The following is a 20,206-nucleotide window of genomic DNA, read 5'->3' as shown; positions in this document are numbered from 1 at the left end:
TAATACTCAGTTATTACAGTTCCTTAATCCTGTTTTACTATTTTCGCCACTGAAGAAGTATTTATGAGCTTTTTTTATATTTAAAGTTCTGGTAAAAGCCTCTTCCATTATTTCAGTGAAATTTTCTTGTAGCTCTGTAAGCTCAGATTTTTTAAGTTTTCTTTTCAATTTCCAGATTATTTTCGATCCTACTTTCGTTTGCTGTATGAATTGTTCAAAATTATCTTCTTTTTTAACATTTTGATGTTCTCCATTTCTGAGTCCATTAATGTAGTACTGTTGTCATTCCATAATGTCTTATTTTTATTCTTGGTTGATATTTTTTGTCACTTTCATAATTTGATCTTATAGTTCATGGTAGTCACTAACTTAAGTTGTTCCAAAGTCTTCTTTCTGTATTTCTATACTTTCTTAGTGTTGCTTTGTTTATTTTGTATGTAAGTGTTTTCTGTTTTTTATATTAGATGAAGGTAATTGAATTTTAACTTCTGAGGGATACTCATCTCACCAGTTTCGCACTTTCTGACCACTACACTGTCATTCATTACTTCTTTAAACTTTATTCTCGTTATTGTTACATCGTCTGGCTTGAAACCTCATAGATTTTAATTTGGAGACATCCAGGTTTTGGCTTTCCTTTGTGGTTTTTGTAAGTGTTGGATATCAGTTTTAACTGAAATTGTCTTCATGTGGTAATCTATCTTAAACCATTATCTTAAGCTGTTACTATTTTTTGTAAATATGTCCAGTCTTCAACTTCAACATTTTTATTTTTTTCTCATTTTGTGTAATAATGTTACTATGACTAATCGATTTTCTGTGAATGCCATCCATTACCTCATTAAGCCTATAAACAATAGGTTATTAGTGTATATTTATTTTATTCTTCCATTTATTGTTAAATGGGAGATTCTTTCTGGTTTCTGACTGAAAGGTGTTACTCTATAGTCTAGTCATTACCATTTACTTACATATTGCTACTATGCTATTCATACCATTAATAAACAAATGAAAACCTTTATCAATTTATCACTTACGCAAGTCCCTATAAATTACCTTTGCAGTTGAGCTATAATTTCCACACACCACATGTTGAGAAAAGATATTGTTAGTCCCACAAACATCTGTGATTTCCAACTTGTAGAGTAAGGGTGGGAAGAATATTATATATTTGAATGTCTTGAAATTGTCAAACAATGGCAGAGGGAGGCAGCAGGAGGGGGGGAGGGGGGTTAAACACTCAGCTGTTATGGGAGTATGCAGAATTTAAGAAAAGTGTCATTTTAGTGAAACAGTCCACTGATTTCATGCAGTAAGATGGCTGCCAACTCGAAAGTTCGTCATGTTTCTCTGTGGAAAAAAGCTAATTCTACCAGTAAAAAGAAAGTGTGTACAAATTGCAAGAAGGTAATAACAAAGTTAAAGGAACGTATATCGAGCATACAATATATAATCAGTTCTATGAAAGAAGATATTTCGAAATTTCAGTGCAGAAAAACTGAGCCGAATTCTCTAAAAGTTCCGAAAAACATGGCTGCTGCCAGTGACAAATGGACTAAAATCACATACAAGAAAAACACTCAAGAACTGCAAAATCGTGTGAATAGTAAATGCAACGACAACGCAAGCATTGTGCATGAAAACTCTTTCGAAGTCCTCTCAATTATAGACAGTGATACTACAACGAAATGTGTCGAGCCACATGTGAAGACAGACGACAGAAGCAAAGCACGACAAAAAAGCTGTAAACCTCAGGGAAAATACAATTCTACCACGAGTGTGGTCGCCGACAGTGTTTCAAAATCAAGAACTTCACAAGATGGATTATCGACTACTGTGGACAAAAGACAAGAAACAAACTGTGTCATCACGCAACACAAAATTTCAGGTAGGCCAAATCACCATCAAACAAATTCTGGGAAAATAAACCTGTTTGCGGACAGTCAGGGGCGGAACGTAACAGCTGAATTTCAGTGTGGAAGCATTCACAGCATTACTAGTACAGTGACACCTGGCGCAACGTTTCAAGCAGTGACTTCTACAATTCATGTTGAGAAAACAGCATCAACAAACAAAGACGTTTTCGTGTTCTTAGTGGGAACGAACGATGTAGCAAGAAATGAAACGAAATGCCTAATGATCTCACTCAAAAGGCAGCTACATGAACTTAAACTCAAATGTTATCGTCTTCTCGGTTCCCCATCGACACGACTTACCAAATTGGTCATGTGCAAATGAAGAAGTGCGGCAAGCAAATAAGGAAATACAAAATATATGCTCAAGATTCGAAAACGTAACATTTGTGGACATAAGCAGCATAGGAAGAAGATTCCACACAATCCGTGGTCTGCACTTCAACAAACTAGGAGAAGACTTAGTCATAACACGGATCGAAGAAATAGTAAACAACAAACTGAATGTGGAGTGCTATGCTACAGTAGCTATCCCTCTCAAGAACAAAAATCACGAATTCACGGATGAATCAACCACGAAATACAAGGTCAGTGATACAATACATCAGCAGGACAAAAGTGGTTTTTTTTTGGCAATAAAGCTTTCCACCAGTGCAACACCATATGCAAGTGTATGTGATCCACATTACCTCAAGCAGATCTCAGATCAAACGAGTGCAATTTATCGTTTCTGCATTATAATGTACAGGGTTTAAACAAAATACATGCATTTGAATCATTCATCACAGAGCTAGCTCCACATGTAGTGGTAGTCACAGAACACCAAAAGCCAGTAGACAACATTAATCATTTCAAATTACAAGACTATTACCTAGCAACATTCTACTGTAGAACACAAAATAAAGGCGGTGGTGTGTGAGAAAATATAAGTTAATAACAGCCACAGAAAAAGTGTTATGGACATAAAAATTCAATGCTGACAAAGATTTCAGCTCTTAAACTCACATTTTGTACTGTTTCGTTCATTGTTATAGGTAAATATAGATCCCCAGGTGGAAACTTTGATGCTTTCCTGGAATCACTTGATGGAGTTCGAAGTGAGTCAATTTCAGGTTGCAGAAATGTAAATGTTATCATACTTGGAAGTCTGAATATAAACACCTTACTCATCAACCAGGAAAGCAAGCGTTTTGTTGATTGTATCGTCTCCTGTGTGGCTTAAGACATTCTTGGACTAGTACCCACTAGAATGTCTAACGCACCCGCATCAATTGATCATATCATTACAAATTATGACCATATCATCTCAGCAGACATCATAAATGGTCACCTTTCAGATCATTTGGGCCAAACACTAGTACTAAAATGTAGTAGATTAGATTAGATTAGATTAATACTGGTTCCATGGATCATGAATATGATATTTCGTAATGATGTGGAACGAGTCAAATTTTCCAATACATGACATAATTAAGTTAATTTAACAACACAGTTAAGTTAGTATAACAACTTTTTAATTTTTTTGTTTTTTTTTAAATTTTTTTAAATAATTTTTTGTTTGTTTTTTTTTCTTTTTTTTCTTAATTTATATCTAAAAATTCCTCTATGGAGTAGAAGGAGTTGTCATTCAGAAATTCTTTTAATTTCTTCTTAAATACTTGTTGGTTATCTGTCAGACTTCTGATACTATTTGGTAAGTGACCAAAGACTTCAGTGGCGGTATAATTCACCTCTTTCTGTGCCAAAATTAGATTTAATCTTGAATAGCGAAGATCATCCTTTCTCCTAGTATTGTAGTTATGCACTCTGCTATTACTTTTGAATTGGGTTTGGTTGTTAATAACAAATTTCATAAGAGAGTATATACACTGAGAAGCTACTGTGAATATCCCTAGATCCTTAAATAAATGTCTGCAGGATGGTCTTGGGTGGACTCCAGCTATTATTCTGATTACACGCTTTTGTGCAATAAATACTTTATTCCTCATTGATGAATTACCCCAAAATATGATGCTATATACAAGCAATGAGTGAAAATAGGCGTAGTAAGCTAATTTACTAAGATGTTTATCACCAAAATTTGAAATGACCCTTATTGCATAAGTAGCTGAACTCAAACGTTTCAGCAGATCATCAATGTGTTTCTTCCAATTTAATCTCTCATCAATGGACACACCTAAAAATTTTGAATATTCTACCTTAGCTATATGCTTCTGATTAAGGTCTATATTTATTAATGGCGTCATACCATTTACTGTATGGAACAGTATGTACTGTGTCTTATCAAAATTCAGTGAGAGTCCGTTTACAAAGAACCACTTAGTAATATCCTGAAAGACATTATTGACAATTTCATCAGTTAATTCTTGTTTGTCAGGTGTGATTACTATACTTGTATCATCAGCAAAGAGAACTAACTTTGCCTCTTCATGAATATAGAACGGTAAGTCATTAATATATATTAAGAACAACAAAGGACCCAAGACCGACCCTTGTGGAACCCCATTCTTGATAGTTCCCCAGTTTGAGGAATGTGCTGAACTTTGCATATTATGAGAACTGCTTATTTCAACTTTCTGCACTCTTCCAGTTAGGTACGAATTAAACCATTTGTGCACTGTCCCACTCATGCCACAATACTTGAGCTTGTCTAGCAGAATTTTATGATTTACACAATCAAAAGCCTTTGAGAGATGACAAAAAATCGCAATGGGTGGTGTTTGGTTATTCAGATCATTCAAAATTTGATTGGTGAAAGCATATATGGCATTTTCTGTTGAAAAACCTTTCTGGAAACCAAACTGACATTTTGTTAGTACTTCATTTTTGCAGATATGTGAAGCTACTCTTGAATACATTACTTTCTCAAAAATTTTGGATAAAGCCGTTAGAAGGGAGATTGGATGGTAATTGTTGACATCAGATCTACCCTCTTTTTTATGCAAAGGTATAACAATAGCATATTTCAGTCTATCAGGGAAAATGCCCTGTTCCAGAGAGCTATTACACAGGTGGCTGAGAATCTTACTTATCTGTTGAGAACAAGCTTTTAGTATTTTGCTGGAAATGCCATCAATTCCATGTCAGTTTTTGCTTTTAAGCAAGTTTATTATTTTCCTAATTTCAGAGGGAGAAGTGGGTGAGGTTTTTTTCAATTGTATCAAATTTCATAGGTATGGCCTCTTCCATTAACTGCCTAGCATCTTCTAATGAACACCTGGATCCGACTATATCCACAACATTTAGAAAATGTTTATTAAAAATATTTTCAACTTCTGACTTTTTGTTCGTAAAGTTTTCATTCAATTTGATGGTAATACTGTCTTCCTGTGCTCTTGATTGACCTGTTTCTCTTTTAATAATATTCCAAATTGCTTTAATTTTATTATCAGAGTTGCTGGTTTCAGACATGATACACATACTTCTGGATTTTTAAATAACTTTTCTTAATATAGCACAGTAGTTTTTATAATGTTTAATAGTTTCTGGGTCACTACTCTTTCTTGCTGTCAGATACATTTCCCTTTTCTGGTTGCAAGATATTTTTATACCCTTAGTAAGCCATGGTTTGTTACATGGTTTCTTACGAGTATATTTAACTATTTTCTTGGGGAAGCAGTTTTCAAATGCATTTACAAAAGCGTCATGAAATAAATTATATTTTAAATTGCCATCAGGTTCACGGTACACCTCATCCCAGTCTAACTGCTGTAGGCTTTCCCTGAAATTTGCAATTGTTAAATTGTTGACTGAATGTACTACTTTGGAGGATTGTTTAGTACTGATGAATGGAGCTATGTCATATATTGTAACTAGCTGTGCACCATGATCAGAAACACCATTCTCAACAGGCTGAGCATTTATCTGGTTAATCTTATATTGGTCTATAAAGAAGTTATCTATCAGTGAGCTGCTATCCTTTACCACCCGAGTAGGAAAATCAATAACGGGTGTCAAATTGAAAGAACTGAGTAATACTTCAAGATCATTTTTCCTATTACCCTCTTTCAGAGAATCTACATTGAAGTCCCCACAAATAATAATTTGCTTCCCCCTGTCTGACAGGTAGCACAACAAGGAGTCCAAATTTTTCAGAAATAGATGAAAATTTCCCAGTGGGGACCTATATACAGTGACAATTATAAATGTACCTTTATTTAATTTAAGCTCACAGGCACATGCTTCTATATGTTTCTCTACACAAAACGTTTTTGTTTCTATACTTTTTGCACAATGATAACTTTTGACATATATGGCAACTCCTCCTTTCTCCATATTTTCTCTAATTAAATGTGCAGAGAGCTTATATCCACTTACATTTACCTTATTCATATCAGTAACAATGTGATGCTCAGACAGGCATAGTATATCTATTTCATCCTCAGCTTCCAAATCTTCTAAACAAACCAGAAGCTAATCTATTTTATTCTTTAAACTCCAAATATTTTGATGAAGTATACTTACATTATTTATGATTATACTTTTATGAGAACCTTTCCTTATTCTAACATTTGCAGTACTCTCCTGTCTGAGTTTCTCATTGTGCTTAGGCCTAGTTCCTATACCAGTGGTCATATGGTGTTCAGAGAGGCAGATTATGTCAGCTGGATTGGGTGACTTTAATTCATCAATGCAATTACCTAGGACTGAGATACAACTTGCTGGAGGTAAAATTTCTGGCGATTGGTGAAAATTTATAATTGACAGCTGTGATTGGTGATCCGATGTGCTAGAATTGTGCTGTTTAATTTCTTTCCTAAACTGACCTCTCATAGAACTTGACATCTTTCTGTTTTACCTATCCTAAAGAAGGTGCTGCTCCAACACCTGTAACTACTGGTATTTTACTATTCATGGCAGTGCCTCCCCCTCTTAAATTTCCTGCTATTACCCCAGCCAGTTTACCCTTCCCTTTCCTGTTGAGATGTAGGCCGTGCCTGGTATAGTCCCACCTACTGAAAGAATCAACAGGATCCACACCAATATGAGCCCCCGCACCCGACCCAAGCAGTCGTTCCAACTCCAAATTAACTCTCCCAACAGAAGGGTTCAAATGAGGCCTGTCGTGGCGTCTCAGGACTGATACAAATTCAACATTGGTATGTCTCGATGCCGATGCAATCTTTACCAGGTCACACTCTATACTATACCCAAGTTCAAACCAAGAAAAATGTATGAGCACAAGCGAATACTATCTGCAAACAACATTGCCAAGCTAAGTCTTAGTTTAAGTCAGAAATCATGGGAATTAGTTATTACTACCAATGGGGTAAACAATAAATGGAAAGAATTTGTAGAAATCCTAACTGGGCACCTAAATAGGACCATGCCAATAACAAAAGTAAATATTCACAAAAACCAACCTTTAACATCAAAACCTGTGCCATTACACTGTAAAACAAAAGATCTAAAAGAAAAAATGGAAAACATGTATCGCTTACACAGACTAACTGACTCAGAGGTACATAAAGAAACCTACAAGCAGTATAAATACAAGTACCACAAAGAAGTCAGAAAATTAAAAGCAGAAAGAATCAGCCAAGAGATATGAAACTCAGATAATGTCTCAAAATCTTTCTGGTCACTTGTAAATAAAATAAGAAATAAAGAAACAGACACCCAAATTAATAATGTAGAATTAACCGCACACAATAATGCCATTTCTGATCCCATTCTGGTCAGCAAATAAACAGCACATATTCACGACTAGTGACAAACGGAACTGCAGAAGTACACTACCCGCAGTAAGTGCTTCTGATATTTTGCAGCACTCTAATAGCCTCAAAAACAAAAAATCAGCAGTAATAGATGAAATTTCTCCATATTTAATGAAGAAACGCAAACATGAACTCTTGAAACCACTACTTCATCTTATAAACTCTACACTCGAAGAAGGTGTGTTCCCTGACAGGTTGAAACTGGCTGTAATTAAACCATTACACAAAAAAGGGGAAAGAAAGCATGTACAGAACTACAGGCCCATAGCCCTTATCTCAACATTCGGCAAACTGTTAGAAAAAATAATATTAAAAAGAGTCCTGGTACACTACAATAATGCTGACATACCAGGGTATTTCCAACATGGTTTCACGAAGGGTTGCAGTACCATGTCAGCAGCTGTACAATTTGTTCAACACTTACTTGAAAACATAAATAAAAAGTCTCAAATGCAGGAGTATTCTTGGATCTCTCAAAAGCTTTTGACAGAGTACATCCTGATGTACTTTTGTCAAAAATTGCAAACTCACTGGAAAACTCGTGCAATTGCTTGCAACATATTTAAAGGGAGGCAACAGTGTGCAGAAACCCTATATTACAATGGTGAAATACTAGAGCAGAAAAGCTCAAGTATAAGAAAAGTACATTTTGGGCTCCCCAGGGCTCCATTTTAGGTCCAATCCTATTCATATGTTACGTAAATAATTTCACATGTTCTCTAGACAGTAAGCAATTGGTCACTATGTATGCCAATGATACATCTGTTGTCTGTTGTGCAGACAGTGAGACCGGCCTAGTCGAAGAAATTCGTAGCTTTATTGAAAAGGCAAGGGCACACTTTGAAAAAGACAACTTGAAAGTTCATTATAAACCCAGTGGTATAGACAGGCACAACACTGAAACTAAGGAAACTCTGTCAAATAGCTGTTTAGATTGTAAATTCTTGGGACTCTACGTAGATGACAGACTCTCATGGATGCAGCAAGTTGACCATGTCTGCAAAAAAATAACATCCATTCTATATGTACTAAGAAGATTATCGCTATATCTCAATTCAGAAACTCTGAGGACTGTATATTATGGGTTAGTATAACCTATCTTGTCATATGGGATAGTACTGTGGTGCAGCACATGCTAAACAAATATGAAAAGAGTCTTCATACTGCAAAAGCGAGCCTTAAGGATTGTAGCAAAAGTAAAACAAAGAACCTCTTGTAAAACACTGTTCACTAGACACAATATTCTTACAGTTTATACCATGTAATACTAGAAACAGTAATGCTAGTGAAAGAAGACACTAAGATCACAAAAAGAAATATGGACATCCACCACTATGAACCAAGACATAAAAAACAGTGACGGTACATACTTTTAAAAATTGCATCAAGCAGTAGCTTATTAAAAAATACCCCTATAATCTGGACCTAAATGAATTATGCTGTAATAAGAAAGAAGATGTAATAAGAAATAATGTAAAAAGCAAATTCTAATTGAAAAAATTAATTTTTATTTTTTATATACTTTATATACATTTATGATGTAATAAGAAATTAATTTTTGTTGTTTTATATACTCTATATATATTTATAATGTAATAAGAAATAATGTAAAATTAAAACTCTAATTGTAAAAATTTCACTTTCATTCTTTATATACTTTGTTAAAAAAGGCACATGCATGTAAAAATTACATGTTACGAGCAAATTAAATAAATTAGTGACGACTGGACATTCAATCTGGACAGGAAGAAGAGGACAATTGGACTACTTCTATCCCATGTTCCTGCCAGTTTTTACCAGTGAGGAGGAGGAGCTCATTTATATGAGAATATACTGAATATGATATCATGACTCAGCATGATGTAGCACTTATATAGCCATACTGTTGACATGTTTAGGAAAAGTTACTCTGGTGAGATATTACTTTTATCACATGCAGTAACTTGGAAATCACCATATAGCAGAGATGCCAAGTCGCAGATAGACACAACAAAAAGACTGTCACAATATAAGCTTTCGGCCATCAAGGCCTTTTTCGAAAATAGACGACACACGCAAATTCAACTCACACACACATGACTGCAGCCTCTGGCAGCTGAAGCCACACTGCGAGCAACAGCAGCTGTGCATGATGGGAGTGGCAAGTGGCAATTGGGGGGGGGGGGGGGTTAAGGAGGAGGCTGGGGTGGGAAGAAGAGGTATAGCAGTGAGGGGTGGGCGACACTGAAGTGCTGCTGAGGAGCACACAAGGACAAAAGTGGAGAGAGGGTAGGGCAGCTAGGTGCTCTCTGGAGGTTAGACAGAGGGCAGGGAGAGGTGGGGGGTTGCAGAAAAGGAGAGAAGTAATAAGAGTGGGTGTGTTTGTGGAATGAGGGCTATGTAGTGCTGGAATGGGAACAGGGAAGGGGCTGAATGGGTGAGAGAAATGAATAACGAAGGCTGTGGCCAGGTGGGTTACAGGAATGAAAGTTATATTGCAGGGAGAGTTCCCACCTGCACGTTTCAGAAAAGCTGGTGTTAGTGAGAAGGGTCTATATGGCATGGGCTGTGAAGCAATCATTGAAATTAAGGATGTCATGTTGGGCAGCATTCTCAGCAAATGGGTGGTCCACTTGTTGCTTGGATACAGTTTGTCGGTGGCCATTCGTGCAGACAGACAGCTTGTCGGTTGGCATGCCCTCATAGAGTGCAGCACAGTGGTTGAAGCTTAGCTTGTAGATTACTTGACTGGTTTCACATGTAGCTCTACCTTTGATGGGATAAATGATGTTTGTGACCGGACTGAAGTAAGTGGTGGTGGGAGGATGTATGGGATACATCTTACACCTAGGTGTATTACAGAGATATGAGTAATGAGGTAAGGGGTTGGAGCAGGGGTTGTGTAGAGATGGACAAGTATATTGTGTAGGTTTGGCAGACAGTGGTATACCACTTTGGAAGGATAATGGACAGGACGTTTCTCATTACATACATAAATTGCATAAATAAGGCCTCAAATTCTGGAAATTGGAAAACTGTGAGACATAAATAATTGGAGAGTTAATTAGAAATGTAATTACAAAGAATATTAATTACAGAGGAATACATAAAAGTAAATAACAAATGAAAATACATCACTTGGTAATAACTTTTAAGCTGTTTCTCAAGATAGTGAGATCTTCTGTTACTGGAATTTGTAGGTTACCATTTTGTTAATTAGAAACATTGATTTTTCATACCAATATCTCAGCTGTCTCTAGTTATTTATTGCTAAGGACTTATTACTTCAATTTCTTGATTAATTACTTAATTTAGTATATGTATATAATTTTATCAATGAGAACAATCCACGCATAATTATGACAACGAACGTCCTTCCAGAACATTCCACACACATTCGCAATGAATATCAGGTTTTTTGTCAAATAGTACAGAATGATATATATAAAGACACACATACAAGGCCTTAGGAAGCACTGAATTGTCTGATAACTATCTGGATGCATATAAAAAAGGTGATGTCAGATATTTCATATGAGTCCTGGGGGAGGCTGTACCGTTATAATGTGACTGTAATACCAGTGTGTCATAGTTGGAATCGGCCAACTCATGCAAATACCATGGTGTAACACTTCTTAGGGATATGAAATGGAATGCTCACGTAGGCACAGTCTTGGGTAAAGCAGGTTGTAGGCAAATCATTTGCGCAACCCATAGTGGAATATTGCTCAAAGTGCGGGACCTGTACGAAATATGACAAAAAGACAATATTGAATGTATACAGAGTGCTGCAGCACGAATGGTCACAGATATGTTTGACCTGTGGGAGAAGGTCACATAGAGACTGAAGAAACTGAGCTAGCAGACTCTTGAAGGAGAAATCATTCTTCTCATGTGTGGAACAGGGAGAAACCACAAGAACTGGTACTGTGGTACATACTCTCTGCCATGCACTTCACAGTAGATTGTGGAGTATAAATGTGGATATAAATGCAGACAACTGTTCACTCGTGAAATTTTACGAACATTAAATAACAAAAAAGCAGTAGCTGTTTTTTTTTTTGCTACCAGTCTAAGGTATTTGGCTGTGTGAATCACAATATTCACCTACATAAACTATCCTTTCGTGGAACTGCTGGTATAGTCAACCAATGGAAGATGACATATCTAACCAAACGAACTGTTAAGAGTTAGTTATATTTTGATGTTCTATTGTTATTTGTTGTGCAAGTGCTTCTGTAATTATGCTTCATGTATTTCTTGAAACTATAGTGTGTTAATTACTCTTTGCTCAGCCAGTTGTTTCTTGTCCAAGCATGTTGTATGTGAGTACGTTAAATTAAAATGTACTCTTTTAAACATAACCAAACAATTGCATATCCTGAAAACTACAATTTATCAAGACATTATGGACTCAGATACATACAAGTAGAAAACTGGACATGTAACTGTTCATCAGTTATTACAAAGGACCCCAAAAACAGGTCAGCGACTCATTGCATATCAACAAATAGTAAGCATCAACTAACAAATTAGTGTCAGTAAATGAAAGACATGGAATTACTGTCTTAATCATAGATAAGCGCGTGACTGCGTGTGAGATCGCTCTCTAAGTTTTCATCTATTTTTAGGTTTCAGATATATATTTTAATTGTTTTTGTGATAATATTTACTATTTAAGTGACTTATTAGTGGTTTCTTCATTCACCTCTGCATTTCTTGTGTTGTGGCCTGATATTTGTGAGTGTTTCGTATCGAGCAACTTAACCTCTTACCCGTGTTTACATTCCGTGCTGACCAGTTGCAGCTATAGCGGCGCATCGAAAGCTAAGTACTAATTAATTGTTTGTGTATAGTAGTTTATTTAGGAACTTTAGTAGTCTTCAACCGGTGTTCTTGGTGTTTTCCGGTGAAATAACTTCAGAAGAAATTTTTGCGAACTGCTTTCAGTTTCGTTACTGTCATTAGACGTTTGATTTTCTTTCTGTGTTAGTATTTTGTTATATTCTCATTTGTTGTTGATTAATACTGTCAATAATAGTAGTTACTTCCCTTGTAGAGCAAGTTAGTGATGATTGTAGTCAGTTTTTAACATCTTCTTATTGTAGTAGTGGAACTTAGATAAAGTTGTTTTCTTGCTTCAATAATTGTAAAATTTTACCATGAGTGAGAAGTGTGGGCTTTGCCGAAGGTTCGTGAGTAGTGGATTGCGGTGTGAGGCTTGTTCGAAGTATTTTCACTGGGGGGAATGCAGTGGGGAAGCCAGTGGGCATTCTGGTGAGATCCTCTCCTGGAACTGCAGTTTATGTAGCAAGAGTAAGTTGATAGAGGAGCAGGAGCGTAAGATCTGTGCCCTTCAGGTGCAGTTGAAAAACGCACAGGAGGAGCTAGATAGGATGAGGAGGGAGAAGGGGGTTGGGGAATGGGAGCTGGCTGTTGGCAAGAGATCTGCTAGGAGAAGGAGATTTTCAGATAGTTTTACTATTGGTGTTTGTAATAGATATGACCAACTGTCAGAGTCTAGTGGAGAGGAATCACTAGTAGCTGTAGATGTAGGAAGTATGCAGCAGACCTCAGCAGTTACGGTGGCTAGGACAGTTGCAAAGTCTAAGAGAAAGAAGAAGGTTCTGCTGTTAGGTAGTTCTCATGGTAGAGGTGTAGGCCAGCAGTTGCAGGATGTTTTGGGGAGTGAGTACCAGGTCACCAGCATTGTGAAGCCTAATGCAGGATTGGCTCAGGTGACTTTTAAAATAGGGGGGTTATGTAGGGATTTTACTAAAGAGGATCAGGTAGTGATTGTGGGTGGGGCTGGTAATAGCATTGATAGGGATGGGGAGTATGACATAGATGGTGACCTGGAAAAGATAGCCACTCAGACTGGCAACACGAATGTGCATTTCGTGGAGCTGTTTCAGCGTCACGATCGGCCTCATCTTAATACAGCCGTCCGGCGTAATAACATGAGACATGGGGGTGCGCTGATGACAGAAAGCATGAGTCACACTTCAGTGGTGTCGGTGGAGTCTATCAGTAGGACGGGTTTCACTAGACATGGCCTGCACCTCAACAGGTATGGGAAGGGGAGGTTGGCAAAACTTATAGGTGACAGCATAGGTGGGGGTGGTGGGATCACTCATGGGAAAATTCCGGTAGTTGTGGGTGTTAGAGCTGTACCTTTTTTAGATTGAAGTCAGCTGATAGGTATTCCTGCTTAAGGGAAGTCTCTCTAACAAAGAAACCACATTCTACAAAGCTTGGGTATCCGATTAATGAGGGAATTAGTATATTTCATCAAAATATACAAGGTATTAGAGATAAAGTTAGTGAACTGCTTATAGATGTTGACTCTGAAATTATTGGTATATCTGAACACTTCTTAAATAAGGAGATAATTCAGAGGCTTCCTTTACCAGGATACAGGTTGGCTGGCAGCTTTTCTAGGAGCTCTTTGCGGTGTGGGGGAGTAGCCATGTATGTGAAAAACGGTATCCCATTTGAGTCAATTGATGTTTCAAAGTACTGCACTGAAAAGGTGTTTGAATGTTGTGCAGGTGTGGTTAAATTTAGTGGAGCTAAACTTCTTACTGTTATTATTTATAGATCCCCAGACTCCGATTTCACAACATTTTTGCTAAAGCTAGAGGAGGTTCTTGGTTCACTTTATAGGAAATAGAAAAAGTTAGTTATATGTGGTGACTTCGATATTAATTGTATAAGTGATTGTGCAAGGAAAAGGATGCTGGTAGACCTCCTTAATTCATATAATCTTATGCAAACCGTATTCTTTCCAACGAGAGTGCAAGGGAACAGTAGAACAACCATAGACAATATTTTTGTTCATTCGTCATTATTAGAAGGGCAATCTGTTAGCAAAAAGGTGAATGGCCTTTCAGATCATGATGCACAAATTGTAAGTCTATAAGATTTTTGTGCTGCAACACATGTTAAATATAGTTACCAACTTTTTAGGAAAGCTGATCCAGTTGCTATACAGACTTTTGTAAACCTTATCAAGGAACAAGAGTGGCAAGATGTTTATAGTGCTGATACAGTAGACGATAAATATAATGCTTTCCTCAAGACTTTTCTCGTGCTCTTTGAAAGTTGCTTTCCGTTAGAACGTTCAAAACAGGGTACTAGCACAAACAGGCAGCCTGGGTGGCTGACTAAAGGGATAAGAATATCTTGTAGAACAAAGTGGCAATTATATCAAAACGTTAGAAACAGTCAAAATCTAAATGCAGCAGCCCATTACAAACAGTATTGTAAGGTGCTTAAAAAAGTTATTAGGAAGGCAAAAAGTATGTGGTATGCAGATAGAATAGCTAAGTCTCAGGATAAAATTAAAACCATATGGTCAGTCGTAAAGGAAGTGGCTGGTCTGCAGAGACAGGTCGAGAATATAGAATCAGTGCGTAGTGGGGATGTTCGTGTTACTGATAAGTTGCATATATGTACAGTACTTAATAATCACTTTCTGAATATAGCAGGTGAATTAAATAGAAACCTAGTCCCAACAGGGAATCATATAGCGCTCTTAGAAAAAAATGTTCCAAGACTGTTACCTGAAATGCTCCTCCATGATACTGACAAGAGGGAGATTGAGTTAATAATTAAATCACTAAAGACCAAGAACTCTCATGGATATGACGGGGTATCTAGCAGAATACTGAAGTATTGTTCCACGTATGTTAGCTCAGTACTTAGCCATATCTGTAACTTTACCTTTAGGAGTGGTCGGTTTCCTGACCGATTAAAGTACTCGGTAGTGAAGCCACTTTATAAAAAGGGAGACAGGGATAATGCTGACAATTATAGACCTATTTCTATGCCATCGGTGTTTGCTAAAGTTATCGAGAGGGTTGTATATACAAGGTTACTGCAGCATTTAAATTCACATAATTTGCTGTCAAATGTACAGTTTGGTTTTAGAAATGGCTTAACAACTGAAAATGCTATAGTCTCTTTTCTCTGTGAGGTTTTGGACGGATTAAATAAAAGGTTGCGAACGTTAGGTGTTTTCTTTGATTTAACGAAGGCTTTTGACTGTGTTGACCACAAAATATTACTGCAGAAGTTGGAACATTATGGAGTAAGGGGAGTAGCTTACAATTGGTTCGCCTCCTACTTTAAGAACAGAAAGCAGAAGGCAATCCTCCGCAATATTGAGAGTGGTAATGATGTTCAGTCCCAATGGGGCACTGTTAAATGGGACGTTCCCCAAGGGTCGGTGCTGGGGCCACTGCTGTTTCTTATTTATGTAAATGATATGCCTTCTAGTATTACAGGTGATTCAAAAATATTTCTGTTTGCTGATGACACCACCTTGGTAGTGAAGGATCTTGTGTGTAATATTGAAACATTATCAAATAATGTAGTTCATGATATAAGTTCGTGGCTTGTGCAAAATAATTTGATACTAAATCACAGTAAGACTCAGTTTTTACAGTTTCTAACCCATAATTCAACAAGAACTGACATTTTAATCAGACAGAATGGGCATGTTATAAGCGAGACGGAACAGTTCAAGTTCCTAGGCGTACAGATAGATAGTAAGCTGTTGTGGAAAGCCCATGTTCAGGATCTTGTTCAGAAACTAAATGCCACTTTATTTACCATTAGAACAGTATCTGAAATAAGTGACATTTCAACACGAAAAGTAGTATACTTCGCATATTTTCATACGCTTATGTCATATTGTATTATTTTTTGGGGTAATTCTTCTGATTCAAAAAGGGTATTTTTGGCTCAAAACCGGGCTGTTCGAGCTATGTATGGTGTAAGTTCGAAAACCTCTTGTCGACCCCTATTCAATAGTCTGGGAATTTTGACATTGCCCTCACAGTATGTATTTTCTTTAATGTCGTTTGTTGTTAGGAATATTAGCTTATTCCCAAGAGTTAGCAGCTTTCACTCAGTTAATACTAGGCAGAAATCAAATCTGCATGTGGAATGCACTTCCTTGACTCTTGTGCAGAAAGGAGTGCAGTATTCTGCTGCATCCATTTTCAATAAGCTACCACAAGAACTCAAAAATCTTAGCAGTAGCCCAAACACTTTTAAGTCTAAACTGAAGAGTTTCCTCATGGCTCACTCCTTCTATTCTGTCGAGGAGCTCCTGGAAGAGCTAAAGAATTAAGCAAATTCCAGTGTTACATTCTTGATTTTCTTTATTTAAACTAACGACTTGTCGCCTGAATTTGTTTCTTATATTTCATTTTATCTGTTTCTACAATCGTGTTATAATTTCATGTATTGACTCGTTCCATGACCATGGAGACTTCTCCTAAATGTGGTCCCACGGAACAATAAATAAATAAATAAAAAAAATAGAAGATTTTTGTCTCTTATCAATGGATTCTATTAAGTCATAGCCATAACTTTTGTCAAAGGATGATCGCAGAAGTGTCAATTACAAACTGAAGTGTGTACTATAGCGGTGTGCAGTGTAAATATATTGGTGGATGAGAAACAGCATGCTGTTATTGAGTTTCGAATTCGAAGAGTTTGTACACACATGGAGCACCCCCTTCTTCATCATGACAATGGTATATTACAGACATCTGCCTTGGGTTCACTTCATATAATCCCACATTGCCTGATCTGATTTTCATCTGTCTCCAAAACTTAAAGAACACCCTTGAGGACGTTACTTTGATAGTGAGGAAGCGATGAAAACAGATGTGGGGTTCTTCCTCCATCAACAAAGTAAAAAATTCTATAATGTTGGTGTTAACAAACTGGTTCCTCATTCAGACAGATGCGTTCGTTGCCAGGATGACTATATTGAGAAATGAATATTTAGGCATGAAGAATAAAGATTTAGAATGTTTGTAACATTTGTTTTATTTAGAAAGCTTGAAGAGTATTCAAATAAAAGATTTGGAGGCGTCACTTTTCACCATGCCCTTGTACTATCGCCGAAGAACCTGGGACATGTAATATAGGATTTTGTCAAGCTCGTATTTGGTGTGCTACACATTATACCTTATTCCTACGAATAAAAGCTGTTTCAGAACACCACCACTATGAGGTTATGTCGAGAAAACATCTTATGGGAACAGTTTGTTGCAGTCAAATGTCAGCTAATCACTTATCAGCAATTAAAGCTTTCATGTGCACTGTGAAGCAGGCCAGAGTTACAATTAGTATGTCAGCATTAGAAACCGGATTATATGCATTTGCATGCAGCATATGCATTTGCAAGTTTGAATTATTTTCACCAGTTATGGCATATTTTAATTAAAAACTACTGACAGTGCATATTTTCGCTCCATGTTTACAATATTTTAAAAATTTAGACGGTTGGTCTCTAGCTTGATCTAGTTTTGATGTCTCAAATGATTGACCGCGACCTAAAACTGCGTGCAATCGCTAACCGAGAGGCCACTGCCACGCAAAGTCATTACAGAAGATGACTAAGAACAGGCAGACAGAGTCAATGTTCCTGCCCCCCCCCCCTCCAGTTAATCCTCTCCACTGTCATACCGTAGGCGTCGGCAACAATAACGCAAGCTTGTAGTCTCAAGTTCATTGTTTCGGTTCAATTTTTTATTTACTTGTACATAGCTGAACGTGTTTACAACGTGTAGTGTGTAACGAGTTTTGAGCCATGCTATCAGGAAAAAGAAAGGTCGTTTCGTGGATGGCTGGCCATCCTGGAACCTTTACATATGACGGAATTGTTCTATATCGTCGAATTTGAGAGAAAAAAGTTGCAGCAAAAGAAAGTTTCAAATAGACCAGTATGTCAAGACAAGTCTTCACATCGCAGGAGTGCAGAAACAGTGACAACGACAACAATTTCTGACAACAGCAAGTTGCAGTAGCAGGGATTTGTCCAAAGCTAACCAAAAAAGTCAGTTTAACATGGATCTATGTGAAGCACTCATTGGAAACAATATTCCTGTTCACAAACTTACAAACCCTATCCTTAAAGGCTTCCTGCAAATATTGCTCAAATGAAAATATACCAGATGAATCAACGCTGCGTAAAAATTACATACCGACAATTCCCATAAATGTTCTGGAAGAAATATGCAATGAACTCAAGGATAACAGTATCTGGATTTCAGTTGACGGAACTTCAGACACTTGTGGCTGTTACATTGCAAGTTTAATTGTTGGTGCTTTAAAAGAAGAGCCTTCTTCTTCCTATTAAACGGCCTTCAAAGATCTTGAAAAAGTAAATGATTCTACGATCGCCAGACTTGTGAATGAGAGTACTAGAAAACTATTTTCCAGAATCTTCTGCAGCTGAAAGGGCTTTTGTGTTTATTTCAGATGCTGCTCCCTATATGATCAAAGCAGGAAAACCCCTCCGAGTATATTGTCCCAGTTTGAGTCATGTGATGTGCTCTGTTCATGAAGCACATCGCCTTGCTGAAGAAGTACATTCCACGTTTGTTAATGTAAATAAACTGATTTTATCCACAAAGAAGGTGTTTCTAAAGCCTCCTGCTTGCATCAAGACCTACAAAGAAAAACTACCAAATGTGCCTTTACCCCTCACAAACCAGAGACACGTTGGAATGAGTGAGTCGAAGCTGTGTTGTTTTACAATGAACTGAAGCCATTGGAGGGGTTGTGAACGATTTCAGTAGTCCAGAGGCTTTGGCAGTTTGCCAGTGCAAGAAAGCTTTTGATAATTCCATTATTAAAAAAGACATTGCTGTGATTAGCACTCATTTATCCCATGTACCTGCAAGTGTGTATTAAAAGGCTTGAAGCTCAAGGTTTGGCGTTGAATGAATCTATGCAGTTAATGAATAAAATTATTCTAGTGAACTCCTCATTGCCAGAGGTATTCCCAAGAAAACTCAAAGAAATGTTTGAAAACATTTTAAACAATAACCCAGGCTTTGAACCCTTGTGCCAATTTTAATAATGGGACAGGTGAACTTTTACCAAAAACAATAACTGCCAGCATTGCACCCAAATTCAAATACTGCCCAGTTACCTTAGTTGCTGCTTATAAAAATATTTTTAGTGACCTAAGACACAACCTTACCAATGAACATTTGGAACAGTACTTGGTTGTTTATGTTTACAATAGTAGAAAAACGTAAAATAAATCGTAAATGATGCTGTGGTCAAACAGCAATCATTTAAAGTCAATGCTTTTCAAAAATATTCATGACTGTGATTGTTTTTTAAATAAAATATTACGGGTTTTTTGAGTGTGCGCCTCTGCATGTGATATATTTCGAAGTTGGTCCTGTACATATCGAATGTTTCGTTGTGACTCACTCGCATCGCATCCTCTTGTTACTGACAACAATAGCAAGGAAGGAACAATTCTTGAGACACAGTATGCGTCCCCATTTTGCAAATTTTTAGAAAATAATCTCAGAAAGGCCTCCTTCCTAACGTCTACCAGAAAGTATTCAGAAAATGATACCAGCGTTCTAAATGTACCGATTTTTCATGTGGCCGGCCCTCTTCTTCGTAATTGATATGCACAAATTCGACTTTGAGATGTAATGCATGCAGTAACCACTATGCATTTTTATTATTTGATCTTGTGTATTTCGACACTTTTCATGAATTTTTATGCATTTCTCATGCATATTTGTATGCATGTTTTAAGGTTTTTAT

The sequence above is a fragment of the Schistocerca piceifrons genome, chromosome 2 (assembly GCF_021461385.2).
Source record: "Schistocerca piceifrons isolate TAMUIC-IGC-003096 chromosome 2, iqSchPice1.1, whole genome shotgun sequence".
In the NCBI taxonomy this organism is placed as follows: domain Eukaryota; kingdom Metazoa; phylum Arthropoda; class Insecta; order Orthoptera; family Acrididae; genus Schistocerca; species Schistocerca piceifrons.
Note: the sequence above shows the minus strand (reverse complement) of the source record.